General features: G+C 38.4%; 2 protein-coding genes across 3 annotated transcripts in view; one reads left to right on the top strand and one right to left on the bottom strand.

Annotated features, from left to right (window-relative positions):
* The window catches only part of doc2g (double C2-like domains, gamma), a 327,390-nt gene that overhangs the window by 222,865 nt on the left and 88,031 nt on the right, over positions 1-16,494 (bottom strand). The gene's annotated exons all lie outside the window — the stretch shown is intronic.
* LOC133621938 (calcium-binding protein 2-like) overlaps positions 11,919-16,494 on the top strand; it is a 111,887-nt gene continuing 107,311 nt past the window's right edge. Inside the window, exon 1 of one of the 2 annotated variants that reach the window (XM_061984410.1) lies at positions 11,919-12,004. The gene's annotated coding sequence lies outside the window, so the exon portion shown is untranslated. The remainder of the gene's footprint in view (positions 12,005-16,494) is intronic. The other variant, XM_061984411.1, reaches the window with a different exon arrangement.

Below are 16,494 nucleotides of genomic sequence, written 5' to 3'. Positions count from 1 at the left end.
CGCGCCAACCTATCTCTCCGACCTCCTTCAGCCTTAAGATCAGCCGATCAGCTGCTGTTGACGGTCCCTGACACAAGGCTGAAGCTTAGAGGTGACAGAGCTTTCGCCGTTGCTGCTCCCAAGCTCTGGAACGACCTACCCCTGAGTGTTAGACAAGCCTCCTCTCTTCCTGTTTTTAAATCTCTCTTAAAAACATACTTTTATTCCATGGCTTTTAACACTGAGTGATATCCATCCTGCAATGGCGCCCCATAATACACCTGCTGTGATCCTGTTTTTATGTTTTTATGTTTTTATTTATTCTATTCTATTTATTTATTTTTTATCGTGTTCTGTTTGTGTTGTGTTGTGTTTGCTCGGTACTCGTTTTATCTTTTAACCTGCTCATTGTACAGCACTTTGGCTACCCCTGTGGTCAATTTTAAATGTGCTCTATAAATAAAGTTGATTTGATTTGATTTGATAAAAATAGTTGGCGATTAATTTAGTCATCGATTCGTTGGCTCTATGCTATGCGCATGCGCAGAGGCTACATTTTTTTTTTTTTTTAACCTTTATTTATAAACTGCAACATTTACAAACAGCTGAGAAACAATAATCAAAATAATCGCTGTATTTGTATCCAACCGTTTCGGTACGGGGGTTTCGTTTCGGTGAGGAGGTGTACCGAACGAGTTTCCACACGGAAGTATTAAGTAGCGTACTGCACGTTGTGTAAACAATACTCAAAATGCCGGACATTTGAGGCATTTAAGAAACTCCGCCCTGACAGCCCCGCAAAAGAGGACATGTCCGGTGAAAAGAGGACGAATGGTCAGTCTATCCTAGCCCGTTAGCTGCTAGCATGCTAGCAAAAGAGGACTAGCAGCGATCGGTTTCACCGGACGTGAAACCGATCGGGCTAGGATAGACTGACCATACGTCCTCTTTTCACCGGACATGTCCTCTTTTGCGGAGTTTCTTAAATGCCTCAAATGTCCGGCATTTTGAGTTAGGGTTGCGTGTATTTTCAATGTACGTTCAGGGTTAAGAAGGGGTTAAAAACAAAACAAACAGCAGCATTGGTGAGGGAGGGGCAGAGACAGAGAGAGAGAGAGAGTTATGATAACCGCGCATGCGTCGTCAGGCTCTGCTTTTTATCCATACATGTATCACATTTAGTTTTTTATTATCTATAGCAGGGGTGTCAAAAGTGTGCATTTTTGTAACATGTTCCTTGTTTTATTTGGCAAGTTGAAAGAACATGGTGCCAGTATGCTGGGTTGTTTTTTTTCCAATACTGGAAAGGATAGAAATGTAGTTTGTCTCTTTTATCCTATTATTAATCGAAGTAATAATCGACATATTAATCGATTATCAAATAAACCGTTAGTTGCAGCCTTAAATATGATATACATAAATAATATGATATACATATATAACAATATGTTTACATTAAATGTAGACACTAGTGATGTGTCCGGCAACACCGATGCATCGGCGCATGCGTCGAGCTCAAAGAGCGAAACCCTGTGTCGGTTTTAGAAAGTCACGTGACCGATCATGAGCTGTTTTGGTCACGTGACCGATACGCCAACTGTGTCGCCTCCTCTGTGCCCTGTGAGCGGCTCTTTTCTACAGCCCGAGAAATAATAACTAAGAAGAGAAATCGTCTAAAATGTAATACGTCGGAAAAACTTTTTTTTTTTAATAAAAATGTGTTAAAAAAAATACAATTAAAAAAATTCCCAGTCCACAATCATCCACAACACGTTCTCTTAGATGTCCATGTTATGATACATGTTCACATTATTTATTGACTGTATCTAAAAAACATAAAAATATATTTGTATTTAAATGAAGATATGAAATAATCCTAAATGACTTGGTTTATATTATTGTATATACTAGGGCAGGGGTCACCAACGCGGTGCCCGCGGTCACCAGGTAGCCCGTAAGGACCAGATCAGTCGCCCGCTCGCCTGTTCTAAAAATAGCTCAAAGAGCAGCACTTACCAGTGAGCTGCCTCTATTTTTTAAATGGTATTTATTTACTAGCAAGCTGGTCTCGCTTTGCTTGACATTTTTAATTTTAAAAGAGACAAAACTCAAATAGAATTTGAAAATCCAAGAAAATATTTTAAAGACTTGGTCTTCACTTGGAATAAGTGGTAGAAAATGGATGGATGGATGGGTCTTCACTTGTTTAAATAAATTCATTTATTTTTTACTTTGCTTCTTATTACTTTTAGAAATACAATTTTAGAGAAAAAAATACAACCTTAAAAATGATTTTAGGATTTTTAAACAAATATACCTTTTTACCTTTTAAATGTCTTCCTCTTCTTTCCTGACAATTTAAATCAATGTTCAAGTAACATTCTTTTTTTTATTGTAAAGAATAATAAATATTTTAGCTTCTGGTTTTTCGACGAAGAATATTTGTGAAATATTTCTTCAAACTTACTATGATTAAAATTCAAAAAAATTATTCTGGCAAATCTAGAAAATGTGTAGAATCAAATTTAAATCTTATTTCAAAGTATTTTGAATTTCTTTTAAAATTTTTGTTCTGGAAAATCTAGAAGAAATACTGATTTGTCTTTGTTAGAAATATATATTTGTTAAATATTCTAACAAAGTGCAGATTGGATTTTAACCAATTTAAAACATGTCATCAACATTCTAAAATGTATCTTAATCAGGAAAAATTACTAATGATGTTCCATAAATTCTTTTTTTAATTTTTTCAAAAAGATTCAAATTAGCTAGTTTTTCTCTTCTTTTTGTCGGTTGAATTTTGAATTTTAAAGAGTCGAAATTGAAGATAAACTATGTTTCAAAATGTTATTTTAATTTTTTTCCTGTTTTCTCCTCTTTTAAACCGTTCAATTAAGTGTTTTTTTCATCATTTATTCTCTACAAAAAACCTTCCGTAAAAGGAGAAAAAAATGTACGACGGAATGACAGACAGAAATACCCATTTTTTTTATATATATAAATGTATTTATTTAGCTATTCTTGTTTAAATCACACTTACGTGTAACTTACAAATGACAATATATTTATTTATTTAAGTGTGTATCAAACTGGTAGCCCTTCGCATTAATCAGTACCCAAGAAGTAGTTTTTGGTTTCAAAAAGGTTGGTGACCCCTGTACTAGGGCATCAAATCAGTGTCAGTTGAGTCGGTCCATAGGTTGCCTGTAGGGATTTTTAATGTCCAGCAGATGTCAGTATTTAGTGACACAGTATCGACACAGTATCAATACAGTTTTGCAATGTGTCGAAACGCTTCATGACGCCTCATCAACCCATCACTAGTAGACACTATATGCATATGCATACAGTAGTAATATACTGTAGACATTAAATATAAATGCAATGTCATTAAAGCATCTCAATTAATTTTGATATAAAAGTCACTAGAGTTCACTAACTTCAGTTATTTGTATTATAATCATTAATTTACCTTTGAGATGTAATCTGTTTCCCCAGGGAGTCCTGCACATTAAACACCAGTGCACGGTGGTGAAGTGTTTCAAGACAAAGCTGGGATCGAACCTGCAACTCTTCAGTTGCTGGCACGGCCGCTCTACCATCTGAGCCACGCCGATCCCATTATCATTCCTTCCAACCGTGTGTGCCGCCTCATTCAGAGTGCAGATGTTTCTACACCAGCACACACAAATACAAACATACCAAGGCTTTATTCCCCAAACAGATCTGGAACATCCCAGCCGTGATTGGGACAGCCCTGCTCTAACACACCTTTCTCTCAAACACACAACTGAGGTCTCATCCAGTCATTTGTGCGTGCAGGGAATGACTTTTTTATGAGAGCTGACTAGAATCCCTGGAGAACAGCCTCTTGAGAGAAGAGCTTGCTTTTATTCGTTTTATGCTTATTTGGAGAATAAAATTTACAGTGCTTGAAATGAGCTGCTTAGTGAGTAGAGTGGGGAAAAAAATACAGAACGGATCCTAAAGTCCTTCCTTATTGACACCAGCTGCAAATATTTTGATAATCAACGTATATATTAATCATCTGTCTTACACTTAGTTTTTTTTTGTTTTTTTTAGGTTTGCAGCTTATTGATAGTAGTTCCACATTTGGCAACGAGGGACGCTCTGATCAGGGTTTTATGCTGCCGATTCCGATCATCAATGAGTGAGATTGGCCGATACCAATACCGATCACATGTAATAATTGCAAATGTTTCCCTTGACTAATAGTGAGTGCTATTGACAGTTTAACAAAGTCATTGTTTGAGCAGAACAAAGTCCATAGCACATAACTAAACATAATCAGTAAAGAATCTGGGTATTATCTTCGACCCAACTCTCTCGTTTGAATCACACATTAAGAGTGTTACTAAAACGGCCTTCTTTCATCTCCGTAATATCGCTAAAATTTGTTCTATTTTATCCACTAGCGACGCTGAGATCATTATTCATGCGTTCGTTACGTCTCGTCTCGACTACTGTAACGTATTATTTTGGGGTCTCCCTATGTCTAGCATTAAAAAATTACAGTTGGTACAAAATGCGGCTGCTAGACTTTTGACAAGAACAAGAAAGTTTGATCATATTACGCCTATACTGTATATACCTTTATATACATATATATATACCTATACTGGCTCACCTGCACTGGCTTCCTGTGCACTTAAGATGTGACTTTAAGGTTTTACTACTTACGTATAAAATACTACACGGTCTAGCTCCGTCCTATCTTGTCGATTGCATTGTACCATATGTCCCGGCAAGAAATCTGCCTTCAAAGAACTCCGGCTTATTAGTGATTCCCAGAGCCCAAAAAAAGTCTGCGGGCTATAGAGCGTTTTCTATTGGGGCTCCAGTACTATGGAATGCCCTCCCGGTAACAATTAGAGATGCTACCTCAGTAGAAGCATTTAAGTCCCATCTTAAAACTCATTTGTATACTCTAGCCTTTAAATAGCCCCCCTGTTAGACCAGTTGATCTGCCGTTTCTTTTCTTTTCTCCTCTGCTCCCCTTTTCCTTGAGGGGGGGGGGGGGGGGGGCACAGGTCCGGTGGCCATGGATGAAGTGCTGGCTGTCCAGAGTCGGGACCCGGGGTGGACCGCTCGCCTGTGCATCGGCTGGGAACATCTCTGCGCTGCTGACCCGTCTCCGCTCGGGATGGTGTCCTGCTGGCCCCACTATGGACTGGACTCTTACTATTATGTTGGATCCACTATGGACTGGACTCTCACAATATTATGTCAGACCCACTCAACATCCATTGCTTTCGGTCTCCCCTAGAGGGGGGGGGTTACCCACATATGCGGTCCTCTCCAAGGTTTCTCATAGTCATTCACATAGACGTCCCACTGGGGTGAGTTTTTCCTTGCCCGTATGTGGGCTTTGTACCGAGGATGTCGTTGTGGCTTGTGCAGCCCTTTGAGACACTTGTGATTTAGGGCTATATAAATAAAGATTGATTGATTGAGATTGATAAGCAAAAACTAGGATCTACTCGGGTTGTGGGTCTTTGGGCAGCATATGATTCGATTCTTGGGGGCAAAGATTCGATTCAGAAAGGATTCTCGATTCAAAATATATACTTTTTTTTAATAACATTGGGTGTGTTGCGTTTTGGTCCAGTTGTTCCTCCCAGGGAATTCAAGTCACAATTCGCTCCCAAGCTCTTTACGACACTTAAAGCTGAGTTGAAAAACCACCAGAGACAGAATAGGTATTTTGTTGTATATTTTCAAAGCTTTGCAAATATACATTTTGAGACCAGTCTAACCCTAGAACATTCTATTGCGCCGCCCAAAATGGTTTGTCCTCCCAACGCCAAAAACCCCTCTTTCCTTCCCCCTCCCTAGCCATAATACAAGCACAATGTCTCCCTAGTCATAATACATTCCAAAGAACTCAAGGTTAACACACACAGTTTACTTGCTGACAGAGCATCAAGAGAAGAAATGGAAAACACGAGCTGTTTTCAAATATGACTAAGAAATGAAAGAAGTACAACTTAAATTCGGATATATGTAAATATCTGCCTCCGACAGGTGCCACAAACATGATGAACTACATTCCTCCATAAAATAGACAAACAGCTCTGATCAATGTTTGTATTACTTAAAACAAAACTGCTTTGGTTTAATAAGATGCTACCCAAACATTTAATAAAGTCAAGTACAAATAACACAAAAAAATAAGTATCCAACACTTCTCTTATGTAAAGTACATGTAGAGCAGATATAGATCATCTACATCTACTATATGGTGTGTAAAGTACATGTAGAGCAGATATAGATCATCTACATCTACTATATGGTGTGTAAAGTACATGTAGAGCAGATATAGATCATCTACATCTACTATATGGTGTGTAAAGTACATGTAGAGCAGATATAGATCATCTACATCTACTATATGGTGTGTAAAGTACATGTAGAGCGGATATAGATCATCTACATCTACTTTTCTCAGTGATGTACCCCCTGTGAAAATTTTTTTAATTCAAGTACCCCCTAATCAGAGCAAAGCATTTTTGGTTGAAAAAAAGAGATAAAGAAGTAAAATACAGCACTATGTCATCAGTTTCTGATTTATTAAATTGTATAAGAGTGCAAAATATTGCTCATTTGTAGTGGTCTTTCTTGAACTATTTGGAAAAAAAAGATAGGTTGTTATTTATATTTATAAAGGATTTTTGAATTGTTGCTATTTTTTAGAATATTTAAAAAAAAATCTCACGTACCCCTTGGCATACCTTCAAGTACCCCCAGGTGTACGCGTACCCCCATTTGAGAACCACTGTACTATATGATTTGTCTGAGTGGCTGGACAGGACAGATTAAAAACTAAATATTTTTTTTAAATGACAAGAATTATTAGAAATAATTGCGATTTATTAAAAAAATCTATAGTTTTTTTTTTAAACCCCGACTATCTACTGCTCATTTAAATCCTTTGGTTTATGCTCTAAAAGTCCTCCTGTGGCCAGGGAATTATTTCCTGAGTTTGTAAACAATAAAATAATAAAACTATCGACCAGTCGATCTAATCACTCTAGTATTGATTATATATTGGTTACATTAGTATTTATTATTCATCTATTTGTTAAATTCCTGTTAATTACTGCTCACTTTCTGATGTAATAATCACTTGTTGTTTGGTGTTTTAAAGCTAATCAGTACATCTACCAGTAATAATGTAACTCAAAAATGACACTTACAATACTAACAAATGCAGTTTGATTGCCTTAACAGGTCATTATGATTAGCATACTGGTTATGGACACATCATTAACTGCTAGCCACTTGTCAGCCGGGCGACTAAAAATCATTTTAAGAGGATATTGTTTGGTGCTCAGTGTGATTTTACAGTTGTTTTATTTTCCTTTCTGCCTTGACAGCTGAGGGGATTATAAACAGAAAATCTGTAACTGACATTGTTTTAAATGACAATATGGTGATGCATACCTGCCAACTTTTGAAATCAGAAAAACCTAGTAGCCAGGGTCCAGGGTCCGCAGGCCCCGGTAGGTCCAGGACCAAGTCCTGGTGGGGGGTTCAATAAAATGATTATTAGCATTCAGACAGGTTAAAATGTTGCTAAAACCATCACTTTTCTATCAGTCACAGTGACTTTTCAAAACAAAAATATTACAGCAAAATACTGCAGCATTATCGGCAGCAAAGCAAACCAAATTCTGCCAAGGAATTTCGTTTGAGTCTATTTCTTCCGCGAGTATTTTGTAAATGTTTTGGCCTGTGGAAGCCGTATTGCATTCCCTCAAAGACAGAAGTACTGACAATACTTTTCCAATGTCGTCATCGAAATATCGAACACAAACGGGGTACAGTTTTACATCGTCATAATCGGTGCTGCCGTCAGTCGACATGCTAAATGGTTCCGTCTTCATGACATCGGCAATACTTTTTGAGGATTCTGTTCCAAGACACTGAATAATGTTTGATGTTTTGGTTCGACCACATCCATATCTTTTGGCGATTTTCGAGTCGGGAAACATTTTCCAAAATAACTGTCCCATGTGATCAGCCAGTGCGATTGGAAGTCCATGCTCAATTATTGCCTCCGTAAATAAAACTTCGGCATTTATCACATCCAAAGAATCTGTTTGGGCGACGAAAAACGTTGAAAGTTTTCCACTTGTATCGCTAGCAACGGCATTAGACTTGTGTTTTTTTGTCCCAACGTGGTCTTTTACATCGCTAATTCCTCCGTGTCCGATCGAAAAATCTTGTCTGCACAAGGTGCAATTCGCGTAGTTTTCACCCTTTTTGGAAGGGATAATTATTCCCGGATAGGCTTTTGAATATTCTTCACGGAATGACTGCAGTTTTCTTTTCGGTTTAAGACTCGTTTTTCTCCGGCTGATTCCATGATCGTTCGCTCGTTTGGAAACAATGGCAACTGGTGCCTCGTGCTTGGCAGAGGTGCTATAAATAGCCTCGCGCATGGCATTCGGAATGGCTCGATAGGAAGTTACGGGAAGCAGTGTCGATTGTCATTGTTGTTACGCGATTTCGTGAATAAAACTTTAAAAAAAAAAATTTTTTTTAATTAATGAAAAACCGTATTTTTTATCACTGCAACCGTAACCCGGAATAGGTTGATGGAAACCGTACTAATTACGGGAAAACCGGAGTAGTTGGCAGGTATGGTGATGCACCTCATGTTACGGCTAGAAATCTCATTGTTTTCTAGATTTATAAAGGTTATTTGCCTCCACACATTTGGGTGACATATGGGTAATGCATACCTGCCAACTTTTGAAATCAGAAAAACCTAGTAGCCAGGGTCCAGGGGCCGCAGACCCCGGTAGGGCCAGGACAAAGTCCTGGTGGGGGGTTCAGGCTTCGCCCCCCGACGCAAAATGATTATTAGCATTCAGACAGGTTAAAATGTTGCTAAAACCATCACTTTTCTATCAGTCACAGTGACTTTTCAAAACAAAAATATTACAGCAAAAATCATATGGGTTGATTGACATGTTTATTCTGTAAGCTAACTTCAATAGTTTGAAATTATTTTGACAGTTAATGCCAGTTATCCTGTCAACCTTTCACAAGACTTCAATTTGTTAATTGAAAGTATAAACACTTTTTACAGTAAACAAATGGTAAAACAATACTAAACAATTCCATTAAAAAAAAATTGGTGTCATTATTAACTTTCTGTCCAAGCTTGTATAATCTACTGCCTTGTTCAATTGTAAAAAATATTCTGTGCCTAAAATTCACATTTCTATCACAATTATCATACTGTAAACATGGTAAGCTAACTTCATTAAAATTAATAGTCCTGTCAATAGCATGGAATTACAATTCAAATGTAGTTTTTTTGTAAGCCTTTCAAAAGAATTCAAAATATGAAAAATTCATGAAAATTAATTGAAGCCATCAGACACTTGAAAAGTGGCACATCACATCTCTAATGTAATCATTTGAACTTTTCAACAGAAATAGCACTGCAAAAATATTAAGGACATACTTCTGTATTTTGGTAGTTATGCTGTCAACATTTAACAAGATTTCTTCAACTTGGACTTGAAAGCATAAATAGTATAAACACTTTTAACAGTATAACAGTACTAAACAATTCCAATAGATAACATTGGTGTCATTACCTTTTTGTGGCTAAAATCCAAAAAACGTTGAAAGTTTTCCACTTGTATCGCTAGCAACGGCATTAGACTTGTGTTTTTTTGTCCCAACGTGGTCTTTTACATCGCTAATTCCTCCGTGTCCGATCGAAAAATTTTGTCTGCACAAGGTGCAATTCGCGTAGTTTTCACCCTTTTTGGAACGGATAATTATTCCCGGATAGGCTTTTGAATATTCTTCACGGAATGACTGCAGTTTTCTTTTCGGTTTAAGACTCGTTTGCGATTTTTCTCCGGCTGATTCCATGATCGTTCGCTCGTTTGGAAACAATGGCCTCGTGCTTGGCAGCGGTGCTATAAATAGCCTCGCGCATGGCATTCGGAATGGCTCGATAGGAAGTTACGGGAAGCAGTGTCGATTGTCATTGTTGTTACGCGATTTCGTGAATAAAACTTAAAAAAAAAAAAAAAAATTTAATTAATGAAAAACCGTATTTTTTATCACTGCAACCGTAACCCGGAATAGGTTGATGGAAACCGTACTAATTACGGGAAAACCAGAGTAGTTGGCAGGTATGGTGATGCACCTCATGTTAGGGCTAGAAATCTCATTGTTTTCTAGATTTATAAAGTTTATTTGCCTCCACACATTTGGGTGACATATGGGTAATGTCTTTAAAAAAAACTTTTTTTTCAAACATTTATAAATGTATATATATTTTCTCCGGGTCCCTATTTTTGATTTTTATAATTTTCATTAAAAATATCAATAATTATTGATATTGACCGATATAAAACTTGTTAAGCAGTTTTCAGCCATATCCCCCTATTAATTGACAACAGCTAGCATTTTTCCATCCATCCATCCATCTTCTTCCGCTTATCCGAGGTTGGGTCGCGGGGGCAGCAGCTTAAGCAGGGAAGCCCAGACTTCCCTCTCCCCAGCAACTTCGTCCAGCTCCTCCCGGGGGATCCCGAGGCGTTCCCAGGCCAGCTGGGAGAGATAGTCTTCCCAGCGTGTCCTGGGTCTTCCCCGTGGCCTCCTACCGGTCGGACGTGCCCGAAACACCTTCCTAGGGAGGCGTTCGGGTGGCATCCTGACCAGATGCCCGAACCACCTCATCTGGCTCCTCTCCATGTGGAGGAACAGCGGCTTTACTTTGAGCTCCCCCCGAATGACAGAGCTTCTCACCCTATCTCAAAGGGAGAGCCCCGCCACTCGGCGGAGGAAACTCATTTGGGCCGCTTGTACCCGTGATCTTGTCCTTTCGGTCATGACCCAAAGCTCATGACCATAGGTGAGGATGGGAACGTAGATCGACCGGTAAATCGAGAGCTTTGCCTTCCGGCTCAGCTCCCTCTTCACCACAACGGATCGATACAGCGTCCGCATTACTGAAGACGCCGCACCGATCCGCCTGTCGATCTCACGATCCACTCTTCCCTCACTCGTGAACAAGACTCCGAGGTACTTGAACTCCTCCACTTGGGGCAAGATCTCCTCCCCAACCCGGAGATGGCACTCCACCCTTTTCCGGGAGAGAACCATGGACTCGGACTTGGAGGTGCTGATTCCCATCCCAGTCGCTTCACACTCGGCTGCGAACCGATCCAGTGAGAGCTGAAGATCTTGGCCGGAGGAAGCCATCAGGACCACATCATCTGCAAATAGCAGTGACCTAATCCTGCAGCCACCAAACCAGATCCCCTCAACGCCTTGACTGCGCCTAGAAATTCTGTCCATAAAAGTTATGAACAGAATGGGTGACAAAGGGCAGCCTTGGCGGAGTCCAACCCTCACTGGAAACGTGTCCGACTTACTGCCGGCAATGCGGACCAAGCTCTGACACTGATCATACAGGGAGCGAACTGCCACAATAAGACAGTCCGTTACCCCATACTCTCTGAGCACTCCCCACAGGACTTCCCGGGGTACACGGTCGAATGCCTTCTCCAAGTCCACAAAGCACATGTAGACTGGTTGGGCAAACTCCCAGCTAGCATTTTTCCCCCCATGAAACTTGGCCTATATCAATTGGTCTGCACAAGCCGACTGTAAGCCCGACTTAAACAAGTTGAAAAACGTATTCAGGTGTTACCATTTAGTGGTCAATTGTATGGAATATGTACTTCACTGTGTAATCTACTAATAAAAGTCTCAATCAAACAAAAAAAAAGCCACTGAAACAGGAAAGAAAGTGATATCAAATACACACACCAGCTCCTATATCACTGGCCTTTGTGCGCCGCAGGGCCCACACATCTCTAATCCAGACATATTTAGCTGGATAATCACCTTTATTATATAATCCTCAGGTTAGTTGAGTTGAGACGCACACACACACACACACACCGTGTTTATCATCCCAGTCCAGAACGGAAGAAATGAAGTCTTTTGGTGCCTGGTGAGGAAGGTAAGGCTGAAATGATTTATCATTAGGCGTGATTTGCATTGGGAGGCTCCATAATTTAACGCAGCGGGAATCAGCCACGGTTCATTTGTGAGTCTGTTAGAGAGCATGTTTTCCTCTCAAACACTAATGACACCGACAGGCATCTCCTCTCTGCTTAATTAGTTGAATCTTAGATGCATTTTTTGGTTGCTCAAGCCCGCAGATGGCCAGCGGACTGTTGTGTCTGACCTTGTTGTTCCCCACAACCTGATCAGACTGGTGGCCCAGCTCCTGGGCACCGCCATCAAACTGAGAAAATGTTGTAGTTACAAGAGTTGAAGTGAAGGATGGATGTGAGGAAAAGGTGAAATGATCACCTTCTACCCTCTTATCAGTGTCCATATGGACGGTGACAGCCTCATTTTAGAGCCCTGACACAAAATCGGTGGTGGAGGGTGAGGGCGGGATGTTGCTCGGAGGAAAAGGCAGAGAGGCGTTCAGATAGGTGAAGATAAGAAGGGGTGCCAAGACCAATTGAGTTACTATCAGACGCTTATGGATCGGACACTCTGCTCGGATAGATTGTCTGACTGGACAGCCGGTGATTAGAAAGATAATCCGGAAGAGAAGAAAATACAAAGATATGTCAGACCTAACCTGAAGGGAAGCACATCTGGTCAACAAGGCATGAAACGTGTTGCTTTTAGCTCAAAGTTTGCCTGCACCACTTCCACGTGCATAATTCAGTCATATTTCGGCATCCTCTGCCGAACACAGTGCTTCTCTTGAGAGTGACACTTGGAAACGCACTGCATTGTGGGACTCTGAATATCTTACTCACATGGCTTAAGGCAGCGTTTCTCAAAGTGTGGGGCGCGCCCCACTGGTGGGGAATAGAGACATGACAGGAACGGGAGGAAATTTCCCTTTCAATTTTTTTTTTATTATTATATTCTTAGATTATTTTTTTTACTTTGCTTTCATTTTCTATACACACTGTAAATCACTTTGTGATTCTGTCTGTGGAATCCGCTATATAAATAAATGGAAATTACCGGTACTTATTTTTACTGTAGGCTTTATATTAATATTAATATAATATTATAATATATATATATAATATAATATAATATATATAATATAATATATATAATATTATATATATAATATTATATAATATTAATATTATAATATTGAACTTGATGCAAGTTATAACACTTTTTTTGATTTATTATTGAACTTGATGCAAGTTATAACACTTTTATTTGATTTATTATTGAACTTGATGCAAGTTATAACACTTTTTTTGATTTATTATTGAACTTGATGCAAGTTATTTGATTTATTATTGAACATGATGCAAGTTATAACACTTTTTTTGATTTATTATTGAACGTGATGCAAGTTATAACACTTTTTTTGATTTATTATTGAACGTGATGCAAGTTATAACACTTTTTGATTTATTATTGAACTTGATGCAAGTTATAACACTTTTTTGATTTATTATTGAACTTGATGCAAGTTATAACACTTTTTTTGATTTATTATTGAACTTGATGCAAGTTATAACACTTTTATTTGATTTATTATTGAACTTGATGCAAGTTATAACACTTTTTTTGATTTATTATTGAACTTGATGCAAGTTATTTGATTTATTATTGAACTTGATGCAAGTTATAACACTTTTTTTGATTTATTATTGAACTTGATGCAAGTTATTTGATTTATTATTGAACTTGATGCAAGTTATAACACTTTTTTTGATTTATTATTGAACGTGATGCAAGTTATAACACTTTTTTTGATTTATTATTGAACGTGATGCAAGTTATAACACTTTTTGATTTATTATTGAACTTGATGCAAGTTATAACACTTTTTTGATTTATTATTGAACTTGATGCAAGTTATAACACTTTTTTTGATTTATTATTGAACTTTATGCAAGTTATAACACTTTTTTTGATTTATTATTGAACTTGATGCAAGTTATAACACTTTTTTTGATTTATTATTGAACTTGATGCAAGTTATTTGATTTATTATTGAACTTGATGCAAGTTATAACACTTTTTTTGATTTATTATTGAACGTGATGCAAGTTAACACTTTTTTTGATTTATTATTGAACGTGATGCAAGTTATAACACTTTTTTTGATTTATTATTGAACGTGATGCAAGTTATAACACTTTTTTTGATTTATTATTGAACTTGATGCAAGTTATAACACTTTTTTGATTTATTATTGAACTTGATGCAAGTTATAACACTTTTATTTGATTTATTATTGAACTTGATGCAAGTTATAACACTTTTTTTGATTTATTATTGAACGTGATGCAAGTTATAACACTTTTTTTGATTTATTATTGAACTTGATGCAAGTTATAACACTTTTTTTGATTTATTATTGAACGTGATGCAAGTTATAACACTTTTTTTGATTTATTATCGAACTTGATGCAAGTTATACCACTTTTTTGATTTATTATTGAACTTGATGCAAGTTATAACACTTTTGTTTTATTTATTATTGAACTGGATGGAAGTTATTTTATTTATTATTGAACTTGATGCAAGTTATACCACAGCTGCACAGTTATTTTATTTATTATTGAACTTGATGTTATTTTATGTTATTGAGTTTGAATGTATACAACTTGATGTTCAATAAATTTGAAAATGTTAAAGCTTGGCATTAGCGCTCTGTTGGGGCGATGGGGGCAGGTGGGGCTTGAAAACTCCCCCTTGTCCAAAGTGGGGGATGACAAAAAAAAGTTTGAGAACCACTGGCTTAAGGTTTGTTTTTTTCTCTACCAAGTTCGAAACATGGCGCGAACCTGCATTAACTGCCATGATTGCTTCAGGAAAAAGGGTTTGGTGAGATTTGTCTCATTTCCAGCGAAGGAAGTCGGGTTAGTGAGCTCATAAAGAGACGGTGAAGAAATAGCCTGGATGCTAGTCTGCACCACACCGAAGCAGAATGAGTCGTTGAAATAATATCCAAACGTTTGTCCGTGAAAAAGATGCTGATGGTGTGTTTGACGGGGGAAGCAGCTGCAAGGAGATACTGTAGAAGTATCATTTTGCATTTGAAGTGGTATCCTGAGGTACTACTGTACTTCTACCACTAAACATTCCTTTAGGGGCTTTGCATTCTTTTTGGACACCATGTATGTTTTGCCTCAATTTTCTGTCATCTGTGTTGACTACACTCTGTTTGTACAGTTAGCAGAATATGTTCCCACCTTTGAGTGTTTTTAAGTTTTTAACGATATCCTCCTGTCAACTGATTCTGGTAAATATGTTGTCCTGGTGCTTTTAGATCTGTCTGCTGCGTTGGACACCGTTGACCACGCCACCTTAATCACTCGTCTTGAGAACTGTGTGGGCATTAAGGGCGCCGTGTAAAAGTAGACAGTTTTATGTCTTCCACAGCTCCTTTACCACATGGGGTCCCCCAGGGCTCAATCCTTGCCCCAATTTTATTTGCACTTTACCTTCTCCCCCTTGGTTCTATTTTTAGGAAGTACAGTATTGCATTTCATTTTTACGCCGATGATTGCCAGATTTATTTTCCAAAGGCACAAAATACAACGGTTCAACGTCTTATTGACTGCCTGCACGACATCAAAGTCTGGCTTTCAGCTAACTTCCTGAGCCTCAATGAAGACAAAACAGAAGTTATGTTGTTCGGTCCAAGTCGCTCTCCCTCCCCCAACGTTGACCTCGGCACTCTGACCCCGTATTTCAGCGACTGTGTCACAAACCTGGGGGGTAAAGTTCCACTCGGATTTTAAATTCGAAAAACAAATCAGCAGCGTCGTTCAAAAAAGCTTTTATCAATTACGCCAAATAGCGAAAGTGAAACCGCTTCTATCAGGACATGATCTTGAGAAATTAATCCACGCCTTTATCTCGACTCGTCTTGACTACTGTAATGCCCTGTATGTAGGTATTAGCCAGGCCTGCAGCTCGTGCAGAACTCTGCTAACACAGACCCGCAGACGTGAGCACATCACCCCTATTTTAGCGTCCCTTCACTGGCTCCCTGTGTGTTATCCAATCAATTTTAAACTCCTTTTATTTGTTTTTAAATGTCTAAACAACCTGGCGCCAACCTATCTCTCCGACCTCCTTCAGCCTTACTGCCCCACCCGATCCTTAAGATCAGCCGATCAGCTGCTGTTGACGGTCCCTGACACAAGGCTGAAGCTTAGAGGTGACGGAGCTTTCGCCATTGCTGCTCCCAAGCTCTGGAACGACCTACCTCTGAGTGTTAGACAAGCCTCCTCTCTTCCTGTTTTTAAATCTCTCTTAAAAACATACTTTTATTCCATGGCTTTTAACACTGAGTGATATCCATCCTGCAATGGCGCCCCATAATACACCTGCTGTGAACCTGTTTATGTTTTTATTTATTCTATTCTATTTATTTATTTTTTATCGTGTTCCGTTTGTGTTGTGTTGTGTTTGCTCGGTACTCGTTTTATCTTTTAACCT

This window comes from Nerophis lumbriciformis, linkage group LG25 (assembly GCF_033978685.3).
Source record: "Nerophis lumbriciformis linkage group LG25, RoL_Nlum_v2.1, whole genome shotgun sequence".
NCBI classification, from domain to species: domain Eukaryota; kingdom Metazoa; phylum Chordata; class Actinopteri; order Syngnathiformes; family Syngnathidae; genus Nerophis; species Nerophis lumbriciformis.
The sequence above is the reverse complement of the archived record's forward strand: the minus strand, read 5'-3'. Positions and strand labels throughout refer to the sequence as shown.